Below are 26,881 nucleotides of genomic sequence, written 5' to 3' on the forward strand. Positions count from 1 at the left end.
AGTCGCCGCCAGAGGCAAGAGAACGATAACAAGCTGGAATGGAGTCTTTGTGGACGTATCAGTGGTTTCATCTTAATTTTTCTCTTCCATTCTTCTTCTCCTCCCCACGCCTACTACTAATGCATTAACACACGGCAAGTTTTTTCTCAATATAACTTCGTCAGACTCCCCAGTCCCCCCACCAACAATCTTCCCGAGTGACTCCAACTGCGCGATTAAGGCACCTAGTCATGCACCGAGACGCGGTGTGATTCAGTGTTGAGCTCTCCAGAGTATTTCTGGCAAGAAAAAGCCCGGGACAGCTTCTGCCATCTCATGTTCCTGTCAACCTTCAGGGTGGGAAAGAGTACTTTTTCTTACCGAGTAGCCAAATTTTGCATAGTCACCGCTTAAGTGTCACAACTCAGTGTCACAACCAGTCAAAGGATAAAACGAGGGCACCCCCCCGGAACCACACGAGGGGCAATTATATCAGGTAAGGCCCGAATGAAAGCAAACCTGGAATTCTGCCTCCCCAAAGGGCCTCTGAATCTTGGAGCGAAGGAAAGGGTGGCTGTGAAAGGGGAAGACCTGTTACAAATGAGATAAAATACATGAAACAGAAGACCCTGGAAATGGCCAAGCACCTTGCAAGCGCTAATTCACTCCAGGGAAGGCCTGTTCATTTCACAATTCGTCAGGGCTTAGAAAATCTCCGTGTAAGACTCAGAGATTAAGCATTTAAACACGTGCCGTGGCCGCTGCCATTTGATTTTTTGAAAATGTCATTCCATGATTAGTAACTAATTTTAAATGTCTCCTGTCCCCAAAGCCTGCCCCTTCCTATACTGCTCCTAGACTCTTGCCAAGATGTAGGAACTGTACCAACCACATCCCAGAGATATTTCTGTGGGCTTCTAACCAGAAATCACCACCAGGACAACATGAACAAATGACTTTCAAAGTTAGCCACTACGATGATCTCAGATTTAAAAATACATATTTGAAGTGGCACTTAAAAGAGGAAATAAAGAGAAAGCGATAAACGAAACGAAACGAAACGAAACAGAAATCAGTAAGAGTTTTAGAAGGCAATACACAATACAAATACAGAATTTCAGATCAGAGGAAAACGAATATTTCATGAAACGGAGAAGCTTGTAGGGATAAATCTTTCTCATATTTTCGGTGTTAAAATTCTCTTCCAGTCTATTTCTACCACCACCACCCACCTGTGATATATCTGTTTTATTTCCATGTTGCCATGTGCCATGACTCAAAACACCCTTTCAATCATGCTAACTCCTGGCATTCACCAAGCCCACCTGTTATGGACATTTCAAGCCTCTGATAGATGCTTGAGAGCTAAACATTCCATGACCCTAGTCTATAACTTAGCCAGCTGATTAGTATCCGTAACAGGACAGAACAGCAGATCAAATAAGCTTCCATCTCCTTACTCTTAATTCTGCTACCTGGGACCGACTGCCTTGACCAGAGGCGTGATCATAACTCACGAGCCCTGCTTTGGGGTGTGAGATCTCAACTAGTAACATACAACCTGTGCTCATGTACCAAAGGACTGGAATTACTACATCCCCTCATTATGCACTGGTGCTTTCAACTCCGAAACAGGGGAAAGCCCCAGAATTCAGGGTAGAGGTTGGAAACATGAGTGGTTCTGCGGGGTTGGTCACGGGGCACAGAAGTGGGTGTGGGAGCACAGCGGGAGGAAGGGCGTCAAGCTGTGATCTGGGCGTCACTCAGGAAGTCTAGGTTTTGTCAGGCAGCAGGGCTGACGGTTTGATAGCAGGGCCGATCGCGTTCCTGGAGGATCGAAAGCCTCACTTGGTCCCCATCTGTCAAGTTTCGCCGAGGGCCACTGTTTGTCTGCCTGACCCAGGAGGGTGCTGGTCCGCGGTGACTCACGTCTGGGAGAGCAAACGTGAAGAACTTTCTGCGGAAAGAGCTACCCTGTTGGCGACGACAGGCACTATTACCGGAAAACTCAGTGGCGAGACGGAGTAAAGGCCAGTGCGCCCTGCCGTGAGGTCACTGCCCCTGTCAGTCTGTGCACGGGGAGGGCGCGGCACGGGGGCACAGGCTCCACCTTCACCAAGACCGCATGATGACAGAGTCGGAAGCGACCTCAGAGGCCTCATCTTACGGACGGGAAAACTAAGGCCCAGAGACGGGGGGTGACTTCCTCACTGCGTTAGCAGCAGCTCTAGGTCTGGAACCCGGGTGTCGGGCCCCCCGAGGCGCCGCTCCAGGCACATCACGCTGCCGCCAGCAAGGGCTCTGCTCACGACGCCGGAAAACCTGCTCGCGGGTTTATTTATGCTCAATGGGGGTCACGGTCCCTTGACCTCTGGTCATCATCGGCAGAGGCTGGGTGCCTGAGTCACCGACACCGAGACTAGGGGACACCTCGTAGGTTCTCTCACGCGACAGCCAGGGTCTAGTCAAAGTGACCGTACACTTCAGCCGAGCTCAGTGGGAAGCGGCAGCTGCTACGGGGCCGAGAGAGCAGGGCCTGGTCGATGGAGGAGCAGAGGGTCTCCCTGAAACGGCTGACACTCCAGAAGCACGAGCGAGTCGTTTCAAAGCTCTGGAAGTCAAGCAGCACATTCACCGTGCCAGGCGGGCAGCACACGACCAGAACGACAGGGACACGAGGTCCAGCAAACACAGCCCAAGGAGCAGTCTGTAGCTGGAGTGGCAGAAGCCACCACAGGTCACGCCCTCGGAGAGATTACATCACGTTCACCTCAAACTCCAACATTTCCTGTTGGTTTTCCAGCAGTGCGACAATCAAAGAGAACAAGCACGTGACTACGGACCGAGTGTAAACAAGACCAGATTGTCGGAGGTAGGGAAACCCAAATGAACAGTGACGGTGATCACCGCATTCAATGGAACTCAGATGAAATGGTTTAGACTGGACCATGACTGTTTCTGAAGGCTTCCACGAAAGCAATTCAAGTCTTAACTTTATACGAGATTGTCTGAGCAACCAACATTGTTCTAAGACAAATAACATAGAATTTGCCCTGGGTTTAATACGGGGTTGTTTCATAAAGTTTCAAGGGAATACAGCACAGTGGCTAAGGGCATGGACTCTGGAGGCAGAACATCTAGAATCAACTCCTGCCTCCACCACTTAGTGGTTGTGTGCGAACAAGTATTACTTAACTTCTCTGTGACTCAATTTGCTCATCTTTAAAATGGGGATAACAAGAGTACCTACCTTAACAGGGCTGTCATGAGAAACAGTAAATACTGGCAACATTTAGAACAGTGACTGGCACACAGTAAGCACAACGTGTTATTATTTATTCAATTTCACTCTAAAAATACGGATATCCCAAGAAGCAGATTCCTGCAAAAGAGGAATTTATCCTCAAGTTTACCAATCCACAGGGGATATGTGGAAAGAGACAAGAGCTCAGGATCTTGGCCCAGAGCCCAGCTGCAAGGATTATGGGCCTGAGAATGACTGGGGCACCCAAGAACAATGCTGAAAGTCCTAGGAACTCAGAGGAATCAGCCCACAGGGGACAGCTGTACCTCCCATACGGACAAGGAGGGTTTATGAACACGTGACGGAGACCTACGGAGGACAAAACTCTGCCCTTTCGATCCTCTAGTGAAAATAAAAGACCCACTAGGTCTAGGTCTCCTGCTCAGTCTTCGTCTGGGGAGGGATCTTCCCTACATCCCTCCTACAAGTAAGGGCCCAGTGAGCCCAACGGATGATCAGACCTTCCTACACGATGAATAAGGCCTTGCTTCCATGAGACTAATTAATGAGGTGGGGCCCCTGCGGCTCACAGCTCTGATCTTCAGTTGGCCTACGAAGAGCAACAATGAGAAGAGGCTGCCTGTATCACTGGGAGCCACAGCTCCGGCCAGAACACAGGTTAGTCTTGGGTCGCATGAGTTCATTCGGAATGAATGCCAAGGACACGCATCTGAAGACGCCATCTTCTTAGGCCACTTACAAGGAGGACTCAGCAGCTCGGCTGAGGTAAGGCTGCTCGGGGAGAGACTTCGCTTGAGTGAGCACGGTCAGGCCGAACGTCTCGGGGCGGCAGAACTGAGCTGTGCGTCGTCTATCCCACCCCTGAGCAAAGATACATTGTGCTCAACCCCCCGGGCCCAACCCCAAGACGAGCGCAGGTTTAGGCACCTGGAGTTGGGAAGACTGACAGAAGACTGTTATCTGACCAGCCTACGGACAGGCCGATGCTATGACGGCAACGGCCCAGCACCTGTGAACACTCCGTGACTGGGGGACGAGAGGTCACACAGTCAGGTCCACCGATCTCACCCGAGAGCCCTAAGGCTAACCCCCTCTGATTAGGAATGGCCCCTCAAACCCCGAGACTCAGTTTGACCCAGGAAAGCCCAAGGAAGGGTGTGGGGTGGCTCACTGGCAAGACAGGTTAGGGGCAGGAGTTGCTCTGACATCAGCTGTGGCGAGAGGAAGGGCAGCTGCTCCAAAGATTCTGAGGCTCCTTTGAGAACTCCCATAACCTTCTCTCCTCGTGGCAGGGAGTGGGGAAGGCCTGCAGCCACAATCTCTCAATCTCATATAACTGTAAATCCTTTTTTTTCGGCTATTTTGCTTAAAATTCAATCAACCAGGGCTTCATGTGGGTTAACAATATTCCCCCAGAAAATAAAAAGATCACTGGTGGGTGTTAGTGAAAGTACCTAAAGGATATGAAGTCTTCCGGCGTCATCAGCGATACTACGTAAAGTATTTTACGACGGAAAGGTTTCTTAGGTGGAAACTTAAGGAAGTTGTTCCCTGTTTAATATACTCACGGTGATTCTTAAAGTTTCCATGTTCATGACTTCACCAAGTTGTTTTTTCTTTTATTTACTGGGATACAATTTACACAACATAAAATTCATCCCTTTAAAGTGTGCACTTCAGTGGGTTTCAGTACATTCATAAAGTTGCGCAAGCATCAGCCTCATCTAATTACAGAACATTTTCATCATCAGAAAACAGACCCGACAGTCACCAGCAGTCGCCCCCTATTCCCCCTCCCCCAGCCCCTGGTAACCACTAATCTGCTTTCTGTCTCTGGGGATCTGCCTAGTCTGGACATTTTCATACCAATGGAATCACACAGTGTGTGACCTTTTGTGGCTGGTTTCTTTCACTTAGCATGTTTTCAAGGCTCACGCATGTTGTAAATGTGTAAGTACTTCATTCCTTTTTTATTGCTGAATGATATTCCATTGTCTGGATATACCACACCCCATTTATTCATTCACCAGTTGATGGACATGAATTGTTTCTACTTTTTAGCTATTATGAAAAATGCTGCTGTGAACATCCTGTTTTGCATGTGGATTTACTGCATTTTTTAAATATCTATTGATGAAAAGGTAGTGAAAAGTCTTCCTCTCCTGCCGGCCCCAGACACCTATTTCCCCCTCTCCATCAGGAACCAATGATACCGGTGTCTTATGTTTCCAGAGGCGCTGGGCATATGAAAACTTGGCAGCCACGTACACTTTTTTCTTTTTCCTTTTTGAAAAACGTAACAGTGAGATACTATACATACTCTTCTACAGCTTGCCTTTTCTATTCGATAGATATATTTTAGAGTTTCCATGTTAGTACATCAAGAGCTCCACTTCTGTAACATGTACATAGTATTCAACTGTGTAGCTGTACCACGATTTACAGTTCGTTACTGATAGACATTTAAGTTGTTTCCAACCTGCTATTACAAACAATGATGTAAGAAATACACAAAGTTTAAAACGATGCAATGAATCAATTAGAAAAAGTACCGTTAGTGAGTCTGACCAGATTGCCTTCCCCTAATACCCGACAAGGGTCAGCTGCACTCAAAGAACCAGAGTTGTGATTTATTTACAAGGAAAGAGAGACAGAGAAAGGAAAAGGATGAAGGGGTCTCACGTGGATCAGGCAGCACCCCCCAAGGCTTACTGAAGTGGTAGATTATTTTTGTTCAGGCAGAAAAGACGCCATCTGGAAATCCCACGCCAACTATGCTAAGGTTACCCTCAGCTAATAAGCCACCCAGACAGGAAGTGGCTTTTGATTCCAAGTCGAGTGCTCTTTGTACCAAACCACAGGTCTCGGCCAATGAATTACAAGACAATAAACTGAGTCAAACGCTTATCCTGACAACGTACACACGTGCTCACTGTGGTGCACCGTGATGCGCTGGTGGCAACGGAGACGTTACCCCTTGAGATTAGGAGGTGCTTAGCGTTCATCAGGTCTTTAGGTGGAAAAGCTATAAAGTACCTATGGTATTTGACTTTCAAGTGTTCACATTCTCTTCTTTATCTATTGAACAAAATGAAAGGTGGCTTCTCAGCCAGGGTCTGGAGCACGGGTGCCCATGCTCTGCACCAAGCCGGTGCAGCTGAGTCACGAGGCTGACCTTCACCTTGCCTGCCTGGAAGGCAACATTGCACACCTTCCTTCTGGAAACCTGTCAGGGATTTTCCAGCTCTGTCTGCATCAGAGCTTTAAATGAACCCTGCAAGAAGAGTAGCTTGATGTCTGTCGTCTCAAAAGTCAGTCTTTTCTGAAACGGGCACTTGGTTTTTGAAAGGACGCATAACTAACGGAAGCCAGGTGACTCGTGCTCTGTGTGTCACTGATTTCGCAACTTAGATTGTACCTCCCTGTTTCTCCAACAAACAAGAAACAGAAGTGTCATTTGTACCCCGACTCCAATCTCACAGCGAACATTTAAAAAATTAACTCTTTGGGTTTCGGGAAAAGGGGTTCATGTTTATAAATCAGCATAATATATGTAAATCATTAAAAAGTCTTGTCTACCAGCAGTTTTTGTTAGGTGTTAAAATAGGGGTCCTCAGTCATGGTGTTGCAGCAGGTCAGTGTGGAGAACCAGGGGTATAATAAAAATTGTAACACTAATTCATTTCAGTTCACTTCAAACTGTCTACTCATTTAATGTCATAAACAAATGCTGAATACATGCTACATAAATGATCATATCGGACGAGGCAGTGTACAGAGAAGAGACGAATTCAGGAGCTGTGAAACAGGACATTTAATTCTGAAAGTTTTAGCAAGCGCAACATCAATTACAAGTTAATTCCGTCAAAGTAAACGGAGACAACGTTGTAAAAGTTAAATTCATTTTAAGCTGGCATTTAATGGAGAGAACAGTGAACGTCTGGTTGGCTTCACTGTTCTGTAACTCAAGGAATGAGCAACAGATATGGAATCAAAAATCCCAGGTAGAATCCCTGACTCTGTTGACCTGCTCACAAGCCAAGTTATTTTTTCTTCCTCATCGAGAAAATGGGGACATGAGTACCGCTCCTGCTTTCTCTATAGGATTGTTTTGGGAACCAAATTAAATCACGTGCGTCCAAGTACTGAACCGAAAAGTATGAGCTGAAAAGTCATGTCAAAATAAAGTGTCTGTAAAAGAAAAAATATATATAAAAACCAGGCTTTGTACCTAAGTAGACAGTGTCTTCTAATTTTCCGAGTGGATTTCAGTTTTCACACGACTTACAAAGTTTTCACAGTAAGCACATACACAGTTATACACCATACACCATAAAATCGAGTAGCAGATCATTGTGAAAAGCCTGGCGATCTCTCTCACATTAGCCCAAACTTCCAAGGATACAGAATTTAAAAAATAGTCATATGGGGATTCTAGTTTTACTCAGGATCTAGCTATTTAATCCTCTTGCTATTTAGTTAACATTTGATTCTTTGCAAAGGCACAGGGAGCCGGGGACAAATGTATTATAAGCTAGCTCCACATAATCTTGGTTCTTTGCTTTGATCTAAAAATCAAAAGCATACTCCTCTGCCTGTTTGTAGAGGGTAATTTTTGTTGCTTTAAGTAACTGACATGGTTTACCCTTCATTCTTTACAAAGAGAACAACTTGGCAAGCTCTCAACAAGAGGAAAAATGAAGCCAAGGTTACTCAGAAGACTTTTTTCCCAGAAAAATTAAATAAAACAAGGGACACTTTTTATTTGTTGTCCGAAGGGCTGGAGATTCAGTAACCACTTGAAGAAGTGAGTTTATCCCTTTGTAACACAGCCAAGACAGGGTTTATTTTCCTACTGTTATGATGGTAACTTAGAACACACAGGACAACAATATCAAATATCAGTTCCCTCCAGAGTTGTAACTTTCTAAATGTAGTAATTAGTAATTTGTCAAGATTATCATTCAACATACAAATAGTTTCTACAGAGTAATTTGAACCCTGATGCCACCTTCTATATCCAGTCCTCAAATGCTATCAAATATAAACCAGGTACTGTTTTCATGAAAGAAGAGTACAGGTGTTACACACGGATAAACTGAGACGTTAAAAAGATTAAGTGTCTTGCCTTCAGAGAGGGGAGCAAGGTCGAACTAAGAATAGAAGCTCACACTGTCACCTGTCGTAATCATAAATCTAGAAAACTTTCCACCCTCCTGCCAGCAATAGGTGCACAGTCTAATCAATTTCTATGTGTTTTAAACATCTTGTTTTGCAGTCAGGAAATGAACCTTCTAAACTGATTTGTGGACATATCATTTACTTAAGGGTGGTACTGTACATATGAATGACAGAATATAAAGTATTCATATACAAAACAACAGTTTTCAAACAAAATTAAATCGGAGTGATGTTAATACCTAAATGTTAATCATTCAAAAACTTGAGCTATAACTAGATATACTTTTAAATGTCCCTATTATACTATATACAGTAAATCGGTTTTATTATCGGTGCTTACGAAAGAAACCATCACAGAACAAGTCAGTCACATTCTGAGATCAAAGAGCAAGTCGGTAGTAGAGGAACTGAAACCTCTGCAACCTAATAGTCTCTTCCAAGACCAAAGGGCATTATCCTTCCATGGTGCCAAGGACTTTTTACGGGTTTTAAAGAGTAGCGTGTCTGTCTGAAGGCGCTGCTTAAGGTTTTACAACTCCCTATAGGTAATTTTTAAATTCATGTTCTACTGACACATTTAAGATATATCTAACCGCCCAGTTCTTCACCCACACCCCGCCACCTAGTCCCTGCCCCAAAGATTCTCTCTCCTAACTTTCTGTTCTTAAGCATTAAATTTTCTTGGAAGGTCCAGAGATTGGCAGCATCGCAGAGATCTGTTTCTACCAAGGCAACGGCAGCTGGAACTGAGGTGGAAACTGCAGGATTAGCCCCTATAGGGGGAAATGCTTTTAAGGGATCTCCCGCCAGCTAACTCAGGAGTGTGAGGGAAGACTTCCAGAAGGAAATACACCCATCCAGCCGCCCCCCCCCCCCCCGCCCCCGGGGCCAAGGGAGACTGTTTAGACAAGGTTCTGGGGATTGAGAGTAAAGGGAACAACGACGCAGCTTTGCAAGGATGGAGGGAGTGCTTTCCGCATAAAGGGGCTAAAAGCCACACACTAAAATCTCTCATCTCCAGCACGGTCTCACGGTTCCAATTGCAACAAGAGTGTTTTTTTTTAATAATTTGCACTTAACACCTTGACACCAGGGTTTGGGATGGGATCCAGCATAGACCACATTTAGTCCTTAGTTAACTGCTCCCCTGTTTTCCAAATATAACAGGTTTTGTTGGAGTGAACAACACCATGTATTTTGTAACACTTTAAAAGATGATCCTGCCTCTCTACAAGAACTGGAAGTTATCTGGCTCCTGTCTCAAGGATGAAAACAAAATTTACAAGTACAATCCCCGTTCTCTATCAAGAGGTCAGCAACGTCTGAGTCACGAAAAAGTTCAGATTTCAAAATAAGCCAGTATTCTTTTCCAACTCCATGCCGCCAGAATTCCAGAAACTCTGCGACTTTTTTTTTTTCGGGCCGTGCTCCAGCATGCGGGGATCTTAGTTCCCTGACCAAGGATCGAACTCGTGCCCCCTGCAGTGAATGTGTGGAGTCTTAACCACTGGACCGCCAGGGAAGTCCCCCAGAAAATTTGTGACTTTTAAGAAAGGCTCCTGAATTGTTTCCCAGTGAAAAGGGGGCATTTATTTGACAGCTTCTTTCACAGGACTCGATGCCAATTTAGGCACATTTGTACAATGTTCGAAAAGCCAGACTCAAAGTGTGTAAAATATATGAACTTATTTGACTGGTGCAATCTGCCACATTTACTTTGAAATGCATCCCCAAATCATATGCATTGATGAGTAAAATGCTAATGGGAGACGACTCCAGATGCTGGGGATACAGGCGTTCACTGCAACATCATTTCAACTTTGAAAATCTTCATAATAAAATGTTAGGAGAAAATAAAATATAGATAAGCGAACATTTTAAAAATCAACTGCAGCTACGAACAAGCAGGTACTGGCCTAGACACAGGCACAGAATGTGGTACCGCCCAGAACAAAGGGACCAAAGTAAGAACGGTGGCCTCCAAGTGAGAGAAATCTGCCAGAGCCATTGTAAGGCTTTGCGGGCGTAATCGGAGAAGCCCTGAAAATCTCATAACGAACCGTACTATTGCACCCATGCATTTTCAGACTTGTGTTGAGCGGTTTGAGCTATGGGCCAAGAGGGAGACCTTTCGAAAGGTTCCCTAATCCATTCACACAGCCCCATCAGAGGGATGACACTGGAGCCAGCCTCCGGCCCCTTCACTACCTCTCCCCTTTTATGGTGGTTTCAAGTTGAAAGCATATACTTGTCTGTTTCCAGATTCCTAAAGGTACTAGAAAAAAAAATCTAAATATAACAGATGGATAAGTGCTCACTGTAACTGGAAACCAAAATGTAACTCCAGCTTTTGCAGGCCGATGCCCTAACACCATGGCTTTAGTGTAATGGTCTCACTGAAGACCTTTTGTCTTTATTCCCACAACAGAAATATTATCCTGACTTTGATGAATGACACGTGTTATTCAAAATTTTATTTTAAGCTGACATGAATAACCTTTACTTATTTTAAAGTCATTCAGTAAGTGTTCTCCAGTATGTTAAAATTTACTACAAAACACAGTTGAGTCTTGTCTGTTGTTTTTTATCAGTGCTTTCTAAATAGCTCGATACACTTCTAAAGAAATCTAATTCACGTTAGAGTTTTAAATGTTGGTGAAACCTCTGAAACATTTCTATGAGTTCTAGGCTTCCACGGAATATAACCAATAGGTTAGAAGGACCCTCTATTTGTACTGTTAGTGTTTATTGAATCTACCACCCTTGGGGGATATAAACAGCCACTAAACCCTCTCGAGACCTTGTATAAGTAAGCGGTATCACGCGGGTAACTTCCTGCCCCGCTATCCTCAACCCCAATTCTCCGCTTTTACTCATATAAACCAGACTCTCAACTTTATTTCCTAGACTGGCCTTTCAAATTTCCACAGTACAAATAATGTGACCGTGTAAAGTGGGAGAAAAGGGGCAGTGATACAAAGTGTTTGCTCACTTGCTGGGAGTTAGAAACAAAAACTCCCCCGGGTCTGAAAATGGAGCTTATTTCACATTCAACTTACCATCTTTTCCTGGCCACCAGTGAAATAAATGTCAGAATCTTAGCAAATCTGACAGCAGGGCTAAGAAAGTCAAAACCGCAACCACACAGTGATACGCGGGCTGCAGTGTTTAGGGGTAAAGTGTACGGATGCCCGCAGGCTGCTCTGAAATACAGCCCAGAAACGAAGAGGGACCAACGGACGGAGGGGTACGTAGTAAAGCGAATTTAGCAAAATGTTTACCTATAGGATCGGGGTGGTGGGCGAGGAGCGTTCACTGTATAACTTCAACTTTTCTGTCTGTCTGAAAAACTTCATAACCAAGTGCTGGAAAAATGTGATGCTATGCTATAAGGGATTAGGTAGGAGGGACTGTCCTATTCAAGCATATGCTCCAACCATGTCAGGAATACTGATATCAGAGGAACAGGAAGTCAGACAAAGATCCTGAGATCGTCCTATGTAATACCACGGTAATGCTGTGGTTTGTAATTTATAAAATGCCTTTCATTTAATTAACTGTATCTCCAGTAAATGCCTCTGGCATAAATCCTAAATGACTTGGAGGACACCAGAGAAATCATGAGTAATTCTTGCTCCCAAGGAGCTTCCTGGGGAAAGAGAGCACTATTTAGGGCAGTAACCCCAACCAAATCCTTGACTCAATTTGCGCCTTAGATTGTCCTAGTAATAGAAAAGAGCGCACAGGAGAGGACCAAAGGAGCCGGGTCAAGATCCTATGTAAAGTCTACAAGGACTGACGATACAGAGGACACAGCTGGGAACATAAAGGACAGGCTACAAATAACAGAATACGTTGTACTGCTGTCAGGTTCAAATCCATCACGTGAGCCCAGTGCCAAGGGTGGAACTCAGCCTCTCCAATTAGTGAGCACTTGAACCACTTTAGTGAGCAAAAGACGCTATGGATTATGAATCCCCTAGGCACGTACGCTGAGAACCACGTACACAAACCCGTCACCAGAATCCACAGAAAAAAACTCCACTGGTTCTGGGAAAGAAACACTTGGAATATCTTAAGTAAATTATTAATTCATAGCCCTGAAGAAGGTATAAAAATGGTCATATCACACACACGTATCACACGGTTTAAGAGGTGTCCACAGACCCGCGAAGGCCACAAATTCTCACCAAACTACCTAAGGACCACTGCTTTCCTACCTCGGTGAAGAACTGTTACAGAAACTAACTGTTCATCCGGTAAACGGAGACCCTTCAGTGAGAGACGTTATACAGAGGGGGAAGCTTATCTGGTTGACAGGACAGGAGAATGAGGCTACTAGTCCAAGTACATTTTTATATACTTTCTCCTTTTAAAATTTAAATTGATTCGATCCCTAGAGCTGTTTAAACAAAACGGAAATATTAAGAATTAAAGAGATGAGGAAATAAATTATAACTATTATTAGCACAGTTCTCCACACTAGGCTTTCAACACACAAGGTTGATACGATGGTAATGATGACAACGACAGTGATGGGAATAAACATGCTTGCTGCTCTTCCTCGAGCACTGTTAACAGCTTTGGGCCTTAACGTTTTGATTTCTCTAAAAGCTCTGACCTGAGCTACGCTTATCGTACTGACCATGATAAAATGTATATGATTTAGCTATGGCCCTAATCTCATAAATTTTCTAAGTTCACAGTTATAAGGCACATGAGCAAGGTTTCAACCCCAGAATTTTATGAGTATCCAACATTCGTCTCGCAAGTATGGATCTCTTTCACAAGTGAGCATCTGTTGTTGGCTTCTCAAGTCTCTGTACTATTAATAGAAGAGTCGATGATGGAGAAAATCTTCAAACAACTTCCATATCCATTGAGTCTTATGATGTTACAAAATCTTAATAAAAACATTAAGTATTCACAAGTCCCTATTGGACTGGAACTGAACTTGATGACAGACCTGAACCCTAATATTTTATCGAGGAATAAGAATGTAAGGGCACTTAAGTTGCTTCTCTTGTCTCAGTCTTTGTACAATCCTTATTAATCATTTACTAACTCCTTTGTTTTGGTTTTAAAGAAAATTCACACATGTGAATTTGTTCCTAGAGAGGATGAAAGGACTTGCAGATAGATAAATTATCCATGAGTAAACTAACACAGTATACGCTAGCATTAAATAAAGCACTCTGACTCGATTTGGGGTACATTATTAAACTTCCTAAAACTGGAGTGTCCTTGTGAGTCTTAAAGCATCATATGGAAGAGGAGAAAAAGTTTTAAAGGATCATTTGAACCAACTCAAGTTCAAGATGGTTTGACTCCAGCTACCTTAGAGGTCAGAGATCCATGTCTTCATTTCACATCAGTTAGGTATGGACAGAACACTAGATCTGAATTCCAATGTCCAAACCTGACTTCTTCCGTGTGAATCCTAGTCAAACCTAACCTTTACTGTGGACTTCCATGGGCACAGTTTAATACGCTTGAACTCTGATACATGGTTCGAACATTTCTACGCATGGAGACGTAGAATCCTGTAATGGATAAAGGAGATACTTTTTAAAAATAAAAACAAATGTAATATCCAATCAATGTTCCCATTGATTTAATATTCTTAGAAAAGATCCTCTTATAAAAAGTTCTCACTGAAAGTTCACCCACATTAACGAACAATAAAGACATGAGCCTGGGAAATATTATTGATACCTATATTTTCTTCAATGTGAGACCTGGGGAATCTCAATTTCCTTAACAGTAAAAAAAAAAAAAAAAAAAAAAGTCAAGTAACTTAAAAGACTGCTTATAGTAGGATTAACAAAACACCCAGAGATCACTTTAAAGGACTTGAAAGACTATTCATTCAGGTGGCTTGCTGACAGTAGCCAACTACGTGAATATTAAAACTCCAGGAACTGGGCTAGCACAGAACCAGGCAATGGCCTCACATAATTCAAGTGTACATATTTTATTTAAAGCAAGAAAGTTTCTGGCTCTACAGAAGAGGCATACCCATTCTGATGCTACTCTTATCCAAGGGGGCAGGTTGAGTTATGGTCCATCGACAGAGAGCGCTTGGTGTTGAAAACACCGTTCACGAAGAGGACCAGGGCTGGCCAGGAAGGCTGACGGGTGGTGTGTCTGGAAGCAAGTGAGGGCCACTCAAAGAGTCCTCTGAAGGCTGTTGTCCATAACATATGCCACTAATCCTTTGGAACGGATGATCTGACACCATGTGAGTACAATTAGGAATGCATTTCTCCCTTTGTGGCAGAGCACGTGGTCATTTGGGAACCGTACTGGAGCTACCGGTAACGTGCGTGTGTGTGCGCGTGCATGTATTTATCTAGAAGACTTCTCCACTTTCTCTACAAGTGCTACGTGAACTCGGATCAAAGACAGCAGAAGGATCGAAGACTCTGGAGATACCCCTTTTCCAGAGTCCAGTTAGGACCCCTTCTCTAAGTGACGCAATTTCTCTCCTATAGTGAAAGTGAATTCCTTCTATATCAGAGGCTGGGAAAGTCAGGAGACATACAAGAGGTCAAAATTAAGTCCATTAAATCCCAGCCCCGGATTTAGTCACCATAGAGACAGGGGAGATAAATAAACCAGCAACCTTAGCAAATGTGCCGCGCCTTTGCCAGACATCTCTCTGACTTACCGTTATTTTTACTTAAGTATCTTTCAGTCCAAACATAACTGACGATGAAGACTACAAAACCAAACAGAACTAGGCCCAAAAGAAACAGGAACACTCATGCAGGCAAAGGGCAGGCAAAGAGTCAAGAGCTGCCCCCCTCAGCAGTGTGCTCTCTGTTCCACTTGAAAAACGATTGCAACACGAAGCTGCAGAGGCAATGACAAATGGGGAAAATATGTGGCGCTACAGCCAGAGGAAACCATGTCAAAAAAGAAAAACAGACATGAAGTAACTGACCTAATTAAAGGAGAAAAGTATACTGAGAGCAGGGAGATGGGGAACACAACTGGAGGGGAGGGGGCGCTGGGAGAAGGCTCAGGACACTGAGGTGGAGGTTTGCTGCTTCGCTGAAGGAAACCAGAAGCTGAAACGGGTGTTGCCCTTCCTCGCGGCTCCACCGAGGCTCTACTGCAGCAAACGTGGAACCCGGGCACGCGAAGGTCCGGGCCCCAGCCCTGCTGCACGTCAATGAGAAGCTCCGAGACAGACATTTACACTTTGTCACGTGGGACGCCAAGATGCCTCTCCACTGACCGCAGGAGGCAAAAGCGGGGCTCGGGATGGTGGAACAAAGCAATCCAGAAGGAAGAATACCACTGGAACCCAGCGCTTAGGCCCTGAGCAGGAGTCCTCATCATGTTTCACAGCTATTTACCAAGCACCTCCTGCGTGATCAGTGGAAACATCACTGTTTGTGATGTGGCGTTGATGTAAGGAGGTCAAAGCTGAAGACTCTCAACCGCCAAAACGTACAAACAATAGGACAACAACGCGAACGAAAGCTCAGAGCGCTACTTACATTTGTCCAGGTGCCTTCTAGTTCTTGTCCGTTCGTACACATCCCTTCACAAGGTAATAATCAGAGCACATGTACCATTTCGCATCCTGCATTTTTTAGTAAGGCTGTATTATACGGATTCTTTCATACTGCTCTGCAGGCATCAGAATTTTAATTTTGAACAAATTCATGGAATTCTACTTCACAGAGATATCACAGTTACTTAACCAAAACTATCTGTTGAATAAATGAACCACTTCTCTAACGTTGGATGCTTAAATTCTCATTTTTTGTCCTTACAAATAACACTGTGAGGAATATCCATAACACACAGCTTTTTTCTTTTCTTAGAACAGCTTGTTTCTTCGAACACTTCCCCAGATAGGATTACTGGATCAAGGGGTACCAATCTTTGTGACTTTTGCCATATACTGCCAAATAATGTTTCAAAAAGCTTTTTACCAACTTACAATGTTACCAGCAATGAGTAAGTGTTTACTGGTTCCAAGGTAACCATATTAGCACTGGGCTTTCCTTTTGTGTTTGTTGACTTAACAGATGGAAAATGTACCTCACTGCTGTCTGAATAGGCTCATCTTTGCATACCAGTGAGGCTGAACATTTTTTCAGGCATTCATTTACTCTGTGATAGAACATGAATGTCTTTTACCCGTCTACCTACTGGAGAATTCACTCAGCCAACAGTTACGGAGCATCTCCTTTTGTTCTGTGTTTTCCTTTTCAGTACTTTTTCCCCAGCTCTACTGAAGTATAATTGCAACAATTGTACATATTTAAGGTATACAATGTGATGGCTTGACATATGCACACACTGTGAAATAATTACTGCAATCAAGTTAACACAGCCATTACCTCACAGTTACCATTTTGTGTATGTGTAGTGAGAATACTTAAGATCTACTCTCTCGGCACATTTTTATATATTTGATTCCATTGATCTTTTCCTTTCTGACCTCTTTCATTTTTTTTTTTTTGGCTGCACCGCGTGGCTTACGGGATCTTAGTTCCCCGACCAGGGATTGAACCTGGGGCCACAGCAGTGAGAGTGTGGAGTCCTAACCACTGGACCACCAGGGAATTCCCCTGACTTATATCATTTTATAGTTACAAGGTTATCATACTTCCAGGGATTTGATTATTATCCTACTTTCTGTGGTCTTATTTAAATAAGTTTCTAGGAGTCTCTCATAAATATATTCTCCTATAATTATACAATTTAAAGTTCTAATTCCTACTTCATGATTCTTGACCTTTAACATATCTAGCTTTTTTATCAGAAGCACTTAATTTAAAACAAGATTTAAAGTAAAAGTTGGACTTCTTCTCTTTTACACAGGCTATGTTGTATTAAAAATAATTAACTAAAAAAAATTATCCTGCTGCAACCAGAAGTGAATCCAGGTTTGTTAATGAAGATTCAACCCCAAAGAGCCTGGTTAAGATCTCCTTCTCTTTCTCGGGTCCAAGGAAGAGCTATTTAGAACCACCACTGCATGACTGCTCTTTCTTAGGACTGCTTTAGGGTAGAGTCCCCTTCGCCACTCAAAGAGGCGAGTCCTCAGAGTAGCCACGGTATGAGCAGCTGCTTGTTGGAACTGCAGAACCTCAGGCCTGCCCCAGACCTGCTGCACCGGAATCTACACGTTAAAGGCTGAAAAGCACTGACGTAGACCACGGGATTCCCCCCAGCTCTGCTGACGCCCCTGCTCCGAATCAGGCACCATCAGAAGGTATCCCTCCCCTCAGATGTCTACCCTCAACCCTTTGAAGGTACCCCCTTCAAATGAACATCACCCAGCATATCGTGCACCTGAAAATTCACATGCTGAGGTTCTGAAAGGAAGGATGGCTCTAACTTTGCAGTCGCAATTTCACCCAGCCCTGGGATTGAAAAGTCACATGCACGTAAGAGCCAAGCAGGTCTTACAAATGAGTAAGACATTCAGATAATGGCACCCGACCCTTGTCCTTAGTGTCAAGGAGATAACACAGCGCTGGCGGCCGTGGCAAGTTTCAGAGTTCATGCTCTATCTAAAGATCCAGCGGCTATTGGCCCCAGCCCAGCGTTGCCCAACAGGAATGCAGGCTCCATGCTGTCAGATCTTCCGATATCTCAAGAGAAGATGAAAATCTGCATTTTTAAAAAAATGTGAAATCTCTCAATTTCTAAATGCTTGGCAATTCACTGAAAATCTTAAAGGAACCCCCTCTGCGTGCCAGATCCAGCCCAGCAGTTTCAGACCTTGGCTCCAGATGGACGGTTTCCAAACTCTTTAAGCCTGTGTGACCCATCTGTGCACCAAGAAGAGAGGTCACGTCAAGATCGATGGTACATGGCACTGACATACATGCGCTATCACATGTCAAATAGACAGCTAGTGGGAAGCAGCCCCACAGCACAGGGAGATCAGCTCGTGCTTTGTGACCACCTAGAGGGGTGGGATAGGGAGGGTGGGAGGGAGACGCAAGAGGGAGGGGATATGGGGATGATTCACTTTGTTATACAGCAGCAACTCACACAACATTGTAAAGAAATTATACTCCAATAAAGATGTTAGGGGAAAAAAAAGTCAACCAAGTTAAAAAAAAAAAAAGATCAATGGTACAAATCAAATAACTACGACTACTGCTTTTAAAAATTTTGTTTTGTGAATATTAAAAACTGCCAAATCAATCATGAAAGTGACCTTATGTCAATGATACAAATATTTCCTAGATGTGAAATAAATGCTCATTAACAATATCGTCTCTACTACAAAAACAAACACGTAGAGTACCCAGCTCAAGTATGCATTAAGAATTATGTTGTGTTCAAGTTTTTGTTCCAAGTAATTCCATACCTAAAGGGCAGCCAAATGGGACAATTTCAAGTCCCTGAATTATCAAGTTTACCTGTGATAAATGCTGTACTGAACATAAAACGGGACACATTACCATTAAAAAATATATATCCTCATGTGGAAACTGCAGAGTCCATTCTCCTAAACTGTCCAATTTTTCCAAATAAACTTTAAAAATCTAGAGTGTGAAACATACAGTTTACATCTGTTTTCATTTGGGGGGGCATTTGGGTCCCAGGCACAGCTGCATCTCCAGGAATTAAGGCATCCTTTATTATTTGCACATGCTTACACGGAGGTGGCTCAAGGGGCAGACTGGAGACAGGGACTTTGCTTTGTACGCCTGAACCCATACTGGTCTACTCAATACCGGGCAATTTAATTTAAATAGGAAAATCAATTTTCAGTTTCCTCTTCTGCAAAAGGAAAGTAATCCAGGGATGTCCTATACTTGAAGAATATCAGACGAAAATGTATCACATTCTTTTTGTTTTGCTCACTCCTACGTTCCTGGCCTAGTCCACAGTAGGGCTGAACGAATGAATGAATAAAAGAAATGAAGAAAGATCATAAGATACCACTGCATCGTGACTGTTGAACTGTGTTACATCAATCCCATAGATTTCTGTCACGGTGAAACAGAATTTAATGGATTCTATTTCATTAACTCACTTGAGAAACTCACGGCTCTAAAAGAAAACCCAAAGATGCTAAGTTTTGGTCAAATTAAAGATGTCACTGAGGTATTCTTAATATCACAAAACCACTTCAAATATGTGTTCAAAGGACTTCAAATTAAAATGTTCCATTTTAGGAATACAGTCTTGTACACATAGTTTCTATTAAAGTTTTTTTTACTGACAAGAGTTTGTCAAGGCTGCAGACTGCTGTGGAATTACTAAGGGCATACAATGCACGCGAACGGCCAAGGTTCACCTGGCCAGCATTTCCCACTCAGTTGACGGGAGGATGTTTTTAACTCATCTGTGTATGGCCTTCAACAATCTAGTCTCTCTTGCTGTGGAAAAATAAAAGTAAGAGCTATGAAAGGGCACAGAGTGAAAACCTCTGCTCCTTAAACAGGGTACTGCTTTTCAACTGCCCTAGGGCTCCTTGGAGGAGAAGGGTCGCAGCCTCCTACTTGAGCCCAGGCAGTTCTGGTTGGGTATTCTCGGCTGGGGTTTTAGACCTCATGTTTTTATTTGAAGACAGGCTTTTATCATTTAAAAAAAAGTTTGAAAACAACCCTTTTAGGTGAAGGCTGTGGATGATAGTAATGCCAGGGCTTAAATCTGAAGATGGAAGAGCCGACTGAGGCTGGCAGCTGAGAGAAACTGCCGCAGCTTTTGTCACAGGGCCAGTTTAAAGCCCCAGGCCCTGGGAACGACTGCCAGCGACCATCGTAATGGATGAAATTGATCAAATTCAGATTAAACACTTCTAAAAAGCTGTCCTACTTTTTCACTCTTTAGGGTTTATATTTTATAGTCGTATTTAGGGTTTAATATAATATACTTGCATATATATTTTAAAATCTCTGGAGAATCCTGCATCAAGTAGATGTAAGAAAGGCAACTCTCACCACCTAGGAAGCAACAACCCTAACTGAAATAAAAGGCCCTACATTGAATGTGGGACTGAGCATGGAATGGGGCAGGGTGGAGGGGAAGGCAAAAACGCAGCAACCTTTCGATGGATGCAAGTGGAAATCCTGAGTGGTCCGGTGCAGCGAATGTCACCACCTCTCTTATAAACACAAGGAGACTGGGGCCCAGGAAAGCAGAAAGACCGTGGCCCCTTACACTGTGCCTGGAGGAACCGTCTTGCAGACTCCCTTCCTTTCCACATCCAAAGGTGAACGTCCCCCATCTCTCAAGAGAGAGAAATGAGTAAGCCGGCACCGTCACAGAGTGTCCAGAAGCCGCCGAGGCGAAAGGAAGAGGACGGAGGATGCCTATCCAGGGCATGTTAAATGGAAGGCCTGGCGCACCCCACTGCTCACACCCACGCGGCTGCACTTAGAACTTCAGTCCTAGCAAGAGAAAGATCTGGCGGCCCACGGTAATGTGGTTCCATGGAAACACTCCAAATCACCAGGTTCTGCAGTGGCAGCTCCACAGGTCGGCTCGGCTCACCCCAGGCGGAAGAGTCCTGACAGCTGGCCGGGCGGCCCAGCCTTGCGGGGCTCCAGCCCAGGGTCTGCTCCATGCGGCTTTCCTGCTCCCTACTGTTCACGCGGCAGCACGAGCAGAGCTACACCCTCAAGCAGGCCTCTGACCATCCTGCTGTGCTTGCCACACTCACGTTCCATGCCCCCAAATGAAAAGCAAATGAGATGTGTCTGCCCTTGAAAAGGCATTCCCCAGAGACCCAGTATCTAGGGTAAGCGGTGATGTCGCTCAGCTCAATTAAAACAAACCCCCTTCGAGGCTACGGTACAGACAGAGATCTTTGTACAACGTTGAGCCTAACACCACACACCAGGAGGTGGAGATCAGTGTTAAGAATGTGTGGCGACTCGGAAAACTTACCTCACACTGGATGTGTGCAGAACGGGATGTATTCGGTGAGGGCGGGACGCAGCTGACAACAACCTCCGACGTACCTAAGTTAGGAAACAATGAGAATCAAGAGGTCAAGTTACCTTTTCAGAAGAAAAGTTAGAAATTCCTAAAAAACAAAACCAAAAATCAACTTCCTTTGACATGGCTCACGGTAACACGTTCTGCTTTGTATTTACAACCCTTAGAGCTAAAGGAAAACTGCCAAGATGCTCTGCATATTTCCCCAAATGTCTGTTTATCATATAACATTCGCACCGGCAGTGGATCTGGCCCCCTCATTATCAAGCTGTATTAGCTCAAACACTCAGCATTGTTAGCGGAGTGAGCTCATGGCCTATTTCAGTTTTAAATTAACATTTGGCAATCACCCGGGTAATCAAAACAAATGACTCAGTCGTTTAGAATAGATTTATTAGTTGAGCCTTTTTTCCCCCCTCTTTTAACAGCTCTAGAATATTTTGCCACAGGAGGGCTCAGATCCAGACAGAATGTAGAGCACAAGTCACCAGAGGAATATTTAGAGGTGTTGCCATGGAGATGAGGTGCCTTGCGACCACTGAAGTTATCTCCAATCAACAACAGGATTAGGACGCAGGCTGGTAGGCATGCCTAGGAAACAGGTGTGCCCTGTGCTTTTCCCATCACGACACAAAGACGGTATACCCTGACACGCTGCCCTCTCCGCACCCGCGAGGCCTCCCCGCGGGCACGCTGGCATCACCACCTTAGCCACCCCCCATCATTCAGAAAGGACTGGCTGGGGCTAAGGAGAAAGGCAGTGTGATCACTGTATCATCCCCAACGTGTGAAATCCTGAAACTCACACCAAAGGCACTTTTATATGAACTGTAAAATGTACACGAGCAAATGAAATCTGAGGAAAAGACAGCTCCCAGAGAGGAGGCCCCCCCCCAGCCCCGTCTCCTCTGTTCACTGCTCTATTCCCACACCCAGAACAGTGCCTGGAACACAGGAGGCGCTCAAGAAGCATCCACCCAATGAAATAAGGCAAACATAAACCAAGGATTATAACCAGGCTCATGACTGCCCCCCGCGCCCCAACCAACCGGTTCCAGGCCAATCATCGAACAAGCAACGGTGAGAGATTTTTTTCTTTTTTTTACTGTTAATGGGAAAATAAGTACCTGGTCCAGTTAGTTCAATAGGCTAATGGGTTCATCTGTTTAGAGACCTTAATGACAACTGTCACAGTTGAAGGCAACTCTTCCAAACTTGAAATGGACAAGTCCGCTGACTATAGGGACAGGGGTCTTGTCCGCCAGATCAAAAGCCCAGAAGGGGCTTCCCTGGTGGCGCAGTGGTTGAGAGTCTGCCTGCCGATGCAGGGGACGCGGGTTCGTGCCCCGGTCTGGGAAGATCCCACATGCCGCGGAGCGGCTGTGCCCGTGAGCCATGGCCGCTGAGCCTGCGCGTCCGGAGCCTGTGCTCCGCAACGGGAGAGGCCACGACAGTGAGAGGCCCGCGTACAGCAAAAAAAAAAAGCCCAGAGGAAGGCAAATTTGTGCCAGCGACAAAGAGCTAACTTTCAAAAGCAAATGCTTGAAAGTGACTGACTCCAATAGAATACCTTCTAGTCCCCTTCCCACCTATACTTAAGTAGAGATAATATTTTCTTATTCTATCATATGAATAATGCAGCATTGGTTTTATATTATACCTCATTTGTCTTACAGGACTTTAAGTTTCTTGGTGACAGGGACAGAAATCCCTGCTTTCTCTTCTATCTCCCGGGACTCAGCACGGTATGTACACACAAAAGCCTTGGCTAAGTCTCTTCTCCCACCACCCACACCCCACTCACACAGAACTCAGTTTCTAGAAGGTGCCACACCCTTTCATGCAGCTGCGGGGAGAATGCAGCATGGCGCAGCTGTTCATAGCAAGGGCGCCAGAGTCAGGCTGCCTGGGTTCACATACCGGCCCCGCCTCATATTAACTGTACAACCTCTGCGAACCTCATGTTAGCTGACCTCACAGAGAGGTTGTAAGGTGGCAACAGGGCAGTGCATATAAAGCACTTAACAAGGCCTCACGCATACAAGGTACTCACCGAATATCAGATATATAATTAACACTACTATTCCAGCAGGCGCAGAGTGAAAAGGTTATCAAAATTGGATAACCATTTCATATGCTGCCTCAGATACCTGGCCCCAAATATACCCCTACTTAGATCGAACCCGACTTAAACTTTGAACCTGAATCCATCACACTCCAGCCTTATTATACTAGTCCATTTTACTCACCCTTCCAGAACCAATTTTTCCTAGAGATGGATTTGATACATGCTGGGCTCTACTTGAAGGAATCCCGTTCTCTAAAGAACCAGAAGAGCTTCCTCCCTGAGACCCCAACCCGGCCAGTACCTTCCCTTCCTTCTCTCTGTCTGCTCCCTACCTCTGCAAATTCAGGCTTTGATGGGGCCGGGGGAGGCCAGAGAACTTGGCATCTAGTAACCGCACCAAGATGCCGGCTCTCCCTCGCGGAGGAAGTCCTTGAATGTCATATTCCCTGATGGCCTCTAGAGGGCAGAAGAGAGAAAGGCCCAAAGGCTGAGCAGGCAGAGCTCTCGCATGGGGGTCCAACTTGGGCCCCTGCCAGAGGAGTCTTGAGTTGCACAGTTCAGAGTTTGACCATCAAGAACTAGCCCACAAAGAGAGATGAAAACGTACGGCAAGATTTTAACAGCATTTCTACGTCCAGTTCACGTTACTGTGTCCCGCTTAACACTGAGCTGGGGATAAAGGCACTCAGAGCCGTAGAGTCGTGTACACTTTTCAATCTGCAGTGTGTAACTGTGGCTCCGACCAGACATAACACAAATTGTGTTGATGATATTGCGCAAGTCAAAGAGTAAAAACAGAACAGCAGCCAAACACACTGGGTAAAATGTGATGACAGCAAAGTAATCCAAAATAAAACCCAAACACTTTGGGGTCAGTCATGCTTTAAAATAAATCACGTTAATCTTATCCCACCCTGACAGAATTAATAAGTGAAATTAGACAAACCATTTATGTTATTCCAGAAGCCAGAAGCTGTGTTCTAGTGACATTTAACACACACAATCATTCTCCTTCAGGTTTAACAACGGTATTTTGGTCACAGACACTGTCAGTCCTATCACTATGGACAGCCAAGCTTAAATGATCCCCAAATCACCAATCAATTGGGTGAATTACGTGGAAAATAAAATCCAGAGACAACAGCTGTTTGAATGAATCTAAAAGACCAGTTGAATCAATCAAAATGGATGAGCCCCACAGATTCACTGTCTCCTCTAACTCTTTGAATGCGATTGTCATGGTAACCATTCCTTAATCATGTCCTTCAGAATAGTCTCTCCTACCTAAGAAACCAAAGAGCAGTGAACCCCAAATATCTTCTTAATTAGGTACAGTTGTGATGGTACTGAGCAGCCGCTTAGACTTCTCATTTATCCTGCTTCGATTCAAATGCTTATGCTGCTACGGTCGTTAGAGACATCGGCATTTGCACCATCCAGAAACACACTTGAAATGTTGCCATAACATGCAACAGGAAATACAAACGAGATGGCCACCGACTTCTTTCCTTTAGCAGAAGAACTGATAAAGTGGCTCTTATCCGGCAAAATAATTAATTGGTATAAATAAATGGTTCAGATAAAAGATGCCTCATTTTAATAATTTCAACATAATCAGGATCTGCAATATCATCGAGTCTTTACCAGCACATTAACTTAATAAACAAAATCCAAGAGGATATTATGTTATAGAGATATAATAAAGTCTAATTTTGTGTCCTTAGACTGAGTATAATATACTCTATACTATGCCTGGAAGACCACTTATTCCACACAAGTTTCTACATCTATTATTTTATATGATATAATATTCTTCAAAATTTGCAAAGAGAAAGGTTTTATCTTTACTCAGTCTGGGAAAAGAGAGGTTATATTTTTTAAAAGGTATCTCCTAGATATACTACACATTTCAAGTTGTGATCCTTCTAGATTCATCCTTAGATTTTTATAGTTCCTTCAGAAAACTAAAAAGTGCACAACTTTTCCAAAGTTAGAGTGGTGACCATTTTAAAATATTGCATTGGAATATATGGAACGCTTTAAAATATCAAATGTGCTGTTACAGGTTTGCAACTAGTAATAAAAGGTCTCTCCTTCCAGATACGGCACAACCTGTAAACTAACAAAAGGATGAAAGGTAAGCAGTGTGCCCACCAGGCCCCCAATAAGCTCTAAGGAGAAATTTCAATGGGCCATTTCTGGATGCAAATTTAAAGAATTTGTGGTCACAAAGGGGGGATAAGAAATAAAAATACACGCGTTCCTTTTTAACTGGCACACTAAAACATGAGGAATACTTTTGCTACAAACACAAAAATAATCAAGTGGGACCACATCAAATAAAAAAGCTTCTGCACAGCAAAGGAAATGATCAACAAAATGAAAAGGCAACCTACGGAATGGGAGAAAAATATTTGCAAATCATGTATCTGATCAGGAACTAGTATCCAAAATATACAAAGACCTCATACAACTCAATGGCAAAATAAACAATTCAATTTAAAAAATGGGCAGTGGAGCTGAATAGACATTTTCGCAAAGAACAAACACATGGCCAGCAGGTACATGAGAAGATGCTCAACATCGCTAATCATCAGGGAAATGCAAATCAAAACCACAATGAGATACCACCTCACACCTGTCAGAATGGCTATTATCAAAACACCACAAATAACAAGTGTTGGCAAGGATGTAGAGAAAAAGGAACCCTCTTACACTGTTGGTGGGAATGTTAATTGGTGCAGTCACTATGGAGAACAGTATGGAGGTTCCTCTGAAAATTAAAAAATAGAACTACCATATAATCCAGCAATTCTGTTTCTGGGTATTTATCCAAAGAAACTAACTCAAAGAGATATCTGCACCCCCATGTTCACTGCAGCACTACTTACGATAGCCATGATATGGAACAACCCACGTTCCTATCAATGGATGAATGGATAAAGAAGATGCAGTACATGTTTACGCAATGGAATGCTACTCAGACACAAAAAGAAGGAAATCTTGCCATTTGCAACAACATGGATGGACCTCCGGGGCATTATGTTAAGGAAAATTAGTCAGAGAAAGACAAATACTGCATGATCTCTCTTATACACAGCATCTAAAAATTTAAAAACAAAAAACAAGCTCATCGGTACAGAGAACAGATTGGCAGTTGCCAGAGGCAGGGGGTGGGGAAATGGGTGAAGGGGTCAAAAGGTTAAAAAAAAACCAGACTGTACGTGTTTTCTGCGTATGTCTTTACATAACTGCTGGCTAATGAGCTTTATAAGACTAAAGAAAAGGAGAAAAACAAACAAAAAACTAAAACATTAAGAATACTTAGGAATAAAAAAGCCATCAATGACAGAATAAAGGGAACTAAAATGATCAGGCATGAGGAACAGTAGGAACAATGCAAAAAAAAAACCCCAAAAGCCCCAAACCAAAAGCAAATTAAATGGTGAAATCCAGCA

At 43.8% G+C, this 26,881-nt stretch overlaps 1 protein-coding gene and 1 non-coding gene across 4 annotated transcripts in view; both read right to left on the reverse strand.

The window, feature by feature from the left end:
- FHL1 (four and a half LIM domains 1) overlaps positions 1 to 26,881 on the reverse strand; it is a 60,833-nt gene that overhangs the window by 15,951 nt on the left and 18,001 nt on the right. For all 3 annotated transcript variants that reach the window (XM_033849601.2, XM_033849602.2, XM_073799362.1), the window contains exon 2: positions 21,305 to 21,378. The gene's annotated coding sequence lies outside the window, so the exon portion shown is untranslated. The remainder of the gene's footprint in view (positions 1 to 21,304; positions 21,379 to 26,881) is intronic.
- Positions 16,938 to 17,010, reverse strand: TRNAE-CUC (transfer RNA glutamic acid (anticodon CUC)). Its single transcript has one exon. It is a non-coding gene; the product is annotated as a tRNA-Glu (tRNA).

This window comes from Tursiops truncatus, chromosome X (genome assembly GCF_011762595.2).
Source record: "Tursiops truncatus isolate mTurTru1 chromosome X, mTurTru1.mat.Y, whole genome shotgun sequence".
Taxonomy (NCBI): domain Eukaryota; kingdom Metazoa; phylum Chordata; class Mammalia; order Artiodactyla; family Delphinidae; genus Tursiops; species Tursiops truncatus.